We start from the raw sequence: 5,846 nt of genomic DNA, 5'->3' as shown, positions 1-5,846 counted from the left end.
GGTCATCACCAGGGGAGGGAGAGGGTACTGGCCACAAGCCACTCGAATGCCAGGGGCTAGCAGGAGCAGGTGTGGCAAGGGGGCTTGGGGAAGCCCATTGAGCTCTTTGCCTGGTGGATGTTGCTACAAATTTTGGATTTTGATTATATGATGATAAAAATTACACAAAAATGCAAGTGCTCTGCTCTTCATCCAAATATGCAACAAATATTTGAGTGCCCACTATGTGCCCGATATTCTGCATGTTGTATCATATCCATCATTTTTCTAAGAAAATTGTTCAGCATTTCTTAGGCTACCCATGAACTCAGTTGTTCTTGACCTCCAGGCATACCCAGACGTTTAGCTGGAGGCCCAGAGGCCCTCATCTCCAGGCCGCTGACCTGAGTGTTGTAGGTAGGGCAGCAGGAGCAGCCCCTTCTGTCTGAACGCACACTATGGGAGTGTCTCATCATTGTCACTGGGTACAAGGGATTTGTATGTATTTAACAGTTTATATATTTAATAGCTATTTGTCTAAAAAGCTTAGCACAATGAGCACTGCCAGCCACACAAGTCCCTGTGTGCTAAGGATGAGCGGAGGCCTCCATTTCCCACCCCCATGCCCAAACCTGCAGCTATGATGCCGCTCTAAGAAGAGGTCCAAGCCCTAGCGGCTACCTCGCTTGTTTCTGCTGAAATGGAAAAAAAGGAAGCTGTCTTCAAAAATAGGGTTACCAATTTGGTTTGAGGGCAAAGTGAAAGGTTCTTTGTAGGCGTAAAAACCATGGTAGGACCAATGAACTCTGACTTCCCCAGGCCCCAGCGCACAGAAAGTCCATGACCCTCAGCTTGGGAAAAAGTGGGTCACAGGAGGAGGACGCGGCAGAGCGCCTCTGCCGCCGCTTACTTCTCTCTTCCCTTTCTCTGTTTTCTCTCTGTCTCTCCGGCTTCAAGACCTCTGACCTCTGGAGGCTCCATCCAAATCCCACCACGTGTGGAGTTGCCTCGGTAGCCCACGTGAAGTAAAACTGGTAGGAAGAATGTAAGGGTGGAGCTGCATTGTGCTTATAGATGGGAAATCCTGTTTGTAAACATTCAAATATCAATTTGATTTTTTACTTTCATGTTTTGGAGCAAAGACTCTTTGTTCCAGTTCTTAGGGATTTTTGGAAACCCTTGCAGAACTCATAGACCCCACAGCCCTGGGGCGCAGGGTTGGGGGTTAGGCACCCCAAGGCCCTGTTTCTTGCTGAGGGCCTGGGCCAACACCTCTGGCAACTCCTATTTTAAGCTTCAAATGAAGAGTTTCTTGGCTTCCCTTTCCTGCATTTACTGCTCACAGAGTCCCCACCACCTTCAGCTGTCACTTCGGTTGCTCCACCAGACACCGCCAAGATGGTCATCCTTTAAGAAAACTGATACTGTCACTCTTGTACCTAAAATCTTCTGTGGCAGCGCATGACCCACTGTGAGGTCGAGCCAGCAGGACTTTCACTTTTGGGTCTGACTAGCGTCCTCTGTCTTCTCCCCAGCTACCCTGACCCACCCCACCACAACGTGGCCATTTTCACTCATCGCTCTGTCCCCTTCGCAACCTGGCTGTTCACCTGGAACTGGATAAAGTGCTCCCCAGCAGGAAATTATCTGCCTGTCCGTTCAAGCACCATTCAGACTCCAGCAGTGCACTGGGCAGACTCTCACATGCACAAGAGGATGATGTCAGGGACTCTCTGGGGTCTCTGTCAGTCACCATCTGACGGGGGGTCTGCGTCTGTGACAGTTTGGGGGTGTCTGTGTCTGTGACAGTTTGTGGGGGGTCTGTGTCTGTGACTGGGGAGTGTCTGTGTCAGTCACCGTCTGGGGGGGGCTGTGTCAGTCACGGCCTGGTAGGGGTGTCTGTGTCTGTGACAGTTTGTGGGGGATCTGTGTCTGACTGTCTGGGGGTGTCTGTGTCAGTCACCATCTGGCAGGGGATCTGTGTCTGTGACAGTTTGGGGGTGTCTGTGTCTGACTGTCTGGGAGTGTCTGTGTCAGTCACAGTCTGGTGGGGGTGTCTGTGTCTGTGACAATTTGGGGGCGTCTGTGTCTGTGACAATTTTGGGGGGTCTGTGTCTGTGACAATTTGGGGGGTCTGTGTCTGTGACTGTCTGGGGGTGTCTGTGTCAGTCACCGTCTGGTAGGGGTGTCTGTGTCTGTGACAGTTTGGGGGGGTCTGTGTTTGTGACTGGGGGGTGTCTGTGTCAGTCACCGTCTGGTGGGGGTGTCTGTGTCTGTGACTGTCAGGGGATGGTCTGTGTCTGTGACTGTCGGGGGATGGTCTGTGTCTGTGACTGTCTGGGGTTGTCTGTGTCTGTGACTGTCGGGGGATGGTCTGTGTCTGTGACTGTCTGGGGAGTCTGTGTCTGTGACTGTCGGGGGATGGTCTGTGTCTGTGACTGTCTGGGGGATGGTCTGTGTCTGTGACAGTCTGGGGGATGGTCTGTGTCTGTGACTGTCGGGGGATGGTCTGTGTCTGTGACTGTCTGGGGGATGGTCTGTGTTTGTGACTGTCGGGGGATGGTCTGTGTCTGTGACTGTCTGGGGGATGGTCTGTGTCTGTGACTGTCTGGGGGATGGTCTGTGTCTGTGACTGTCCAGGGCTGGGATGATTGTGTCTGTCACACGGGTCAGGAAGGGCACTGTCCTTTGGCTGGACTGAGAGGGCGTGCCCGGCCAGCCACATAGAGCGATTCAAGCCATTCGCAGGCGGGTTTGTTGTGCACCCTCTGACTTGCTGGGCTTTCTTTTTTGTTTTTTTCTCCCCCGAGATGGAATCTTGCTTTGTCACCCAGGCTGGAGTGCAGCGGTGTGACCTCTGCTCACTGCAACCTCTGTCTCCCAGGTTCAAGGGATTCTCTTGCCTCAGCCTCTCAAGTAGCTGGGACTATAGGCGGCACCATCACATCCAGCTAATTTTTTGTATTTTTAGTAGCAATGAGGTTTCACCATGTTGGCCAGGCTGGTCTTGAACTCCTGGCCACATGTGATCCACCTGCCTCGGTCTCACAAAGTACTGGGATTATAGGCATGAGCCACGGCGCCTGGCCTGGCTTGCTGTTCTTATCTACGAAGTTCACAGTGGCACATCCGTGTGATGGAAGCCAAGTCAAGGACACAGGTTCTGGAGGGAAGGCACGCCTCTGTGTAGAGTAGCAGGCTCTCAACTGCAGTCTCAGGGCAGCCATTTCATCAGCAAATCAGCCCCCTACAGAGCTGATCTAGTGTGACTTCTGGTGGGTTTGGAATCTGGGATGCGGATGTGGGCTTGGGGTGTGGACATGGGATCAAGTGGACCCTGCTTCCATCCAGACCCTGCCACCCACAACCTGCTTGGCATTGGGGCTGGTGTTTCTTGCCTGTGAGCCTCCACTTCCTTTTCTGTAATGTGCCGGCCTCTGGGTGTGTGACTGACAGTTGCCTCAATGGTGCGCAGAATGCACTCTGTGGCAGTCAGCACGCAGCAGGCACCACAGGTGCAGCAAGGCAGAAGAGGCCGGAAACGAGGCCAGCCCGGGGCTCTGTGTGGACGTCACCACCTCCTCTCCCTGCCAGTCCAGCCAGGCCTGCTCTTGCCAGTACCTGTCCTGGGCCGGGGGCCCTGCTTGGTCCGGGACTCTGAGGAGCACTCCATGGCCATAACAAGCAGGAAGCTCATTTTTTAAAAATGACGTCACCTCCCCACTTTTTTTTTTTTCAATTTTTTCCCAGATCTAAGGTTGCACATTGCTCCTTGCATTAAGGAGAAGACCAAGAATGCTCTAATGGTCTTTGAGTCAAGGAAAGTTGGCAGATGACAAATGTGATTCCTCTGCACTCTCTGAGACCCAGGTCTGCTCCCTGGCACCTCACAGAGGACATGCCCTAGGACCCACGGGGCCTGCATCCAGCCATGCCCATGGCGCCAGGCCAGGCTGTCTGAGAGGCCTCACTGGTCCTGTGGCTGCAGCTGAGGCGTCAGCCTGCATCACCTACTCGTATCCATCCTTTACATCTCTCTCTTCTCCTCTTTGTGCTGGAAAGACAGCCCTGTCGTGGTGTGAAATCGAATTCCATTTCAAAGTGAGGGTGTTCCCACAGCTAGCAGAGGGGGGCAATGGAAAGTAGATGAAGTGTTGGGGAAAATGAGAACTTTGATAGAAAAGAGGCTGAATGGGAGCAGGTCACCACTTCCCTCCTGTCCAGGACAGACGGATGGAGGAGGTGGGTGCACGAGGGGAGCCAAAGGGCCTGCCCTTTCCAGAAACTTCCTGCAGGGCTGCTAGGAGAGGGTGATCGGGTACAATATGGATATCCAGTTGCGTCTGAATTTCAGGTAGGATAAGTATGTCCCAAATATTGCATGGGAATACGTACACTGAACATGGACTCTTCTTTATCTGAAATTCAAATTTTAACAACTGGCCATCCTGCTTAATGTTTTTTGTTCATGTTTGGATGTTTTGCTAAATTCCTGGCAACCTGAGGTGAGGCTGCCTAGGCGGTGTGTGAGGGTCACCTGGCCCATGGGAATCACGGAACCTCCCTGTGGAGGCACCTGTGGGTGGCCCCACAGGTGTTTCAGGGCACCAGGGCCAGGGGCAGGGTGGTTCATTCTCGCCTCTTTCTACTGCACTCTGAGTGTTTTCCAGGTTTGTCTAAGAGGCTCAGGACTTGGAGAGTGCAGAGAGGGAGGGCTTGAAGTGTGATGTCGGTGGTGTGGGTGGCCAGGTAGAGTGTGTGAGGACCTGGTGTTCTCCTGGAAAGGACACACTGGCCATCTCAGGGCCTTTTTGCTTCTGACCGTTCTGGGAGGTGAGCTGGGAGGAAGCAGGTGCCTTTCCTTAGAGCCTCACTGGTGGGAACACAGGACAAACACCTCCCACCTACTGTGCAGCAGGCCCTATCAGACACGCACTTCAGTTCATTGGCTCACTGTGCCCCACCCCTCCCAGCAGACTTCTGGGTGGGGACTGTTCCAATTCAGCAGGGACAGGGCCATGGAAGCCCAGGGAGCACTGGGGACTGAGCCCAGGTGGGCTGGCCCTGGGGTCCCTGACTCACGCTGCCTGCGAGAGACCACCTCCAGATACTCGGTGTCTGTAGGGACACAAGACTGATCCCCGTGTTGCAGGGGACATGGGAGGGGCCCTTGGAATGTGAGCTTTCCCAAGGGGAGGGACAGGTGGTGCCTTCACTGGGGGAAGGCCGGCAGAGGAGGCAGCAGATGCCTTTAAAGTATCTTCTTGGCTGTCTGCATCTGCTGCTCACAGAGAAAAATGACTGTCTTCCTACTCTGGATTTTCCTGTGGTATCTGATCAAATATTTTGGTACCATTTTCATGAAGATGGGATGCTATTTGGGGCACAAAGGAGTTAATGTTCAAAGGGATATTGTAGGGATGCTCCATGCATTAAAGAAGGAGCTGGGAGAGGGCTGCTTCCTCCTCCGCTCAGGTCCCCATGGAAGTGCTTCCAGGTGGGCTCCCAGGTGCCAGCGACAGAAAGCCTGCTCCGATTGGCAGCTGGGGCCATCTTTTCCCTGTTCCTGAGGAGTTGGGTTTGGGAGCTGTCCCCACTCTGTCCTTAAAGACTGGGGTGAGAAGGTGAGAAAGGGCATAGGGTGGGAGCCTTTTCCTCTCAGAGGCCGCAGGAGGCTGGGGAGGCCCAAGTAGCCGGGATCCTAGGCTCCTCACTCACATACATGTGCACACATGCACACTCACACCTTCATGCTTCCACTCGCAGAGCTACACACACCCTCACTGTCTCACACACTCACAGACCACATGTGACCTCACAGTCTCACATTCACACTCACGGGGCCACACTCACCCTCACTGTCTCAC

The sequence above is a fragment of the Sapajus apella genome, unplaced genomic scaffold (genome assembly GCF_009761245.1).
Source record: "Sapajus apella isolate SASKATOON/1434 unplaced genomic scaffold, GSC_monkey_1.0 scaffold241, whole genome shotgun sequence".
NCBI classification, from domain to species: domain Eukaryota; kingdom Metazoa; phylum Chordata; class Mammalia; order Primates; family Cebidae; genus Sapajus; species Sapajus apella.
Note: the sequence above shows the minus strand (reverse complement) of the source record.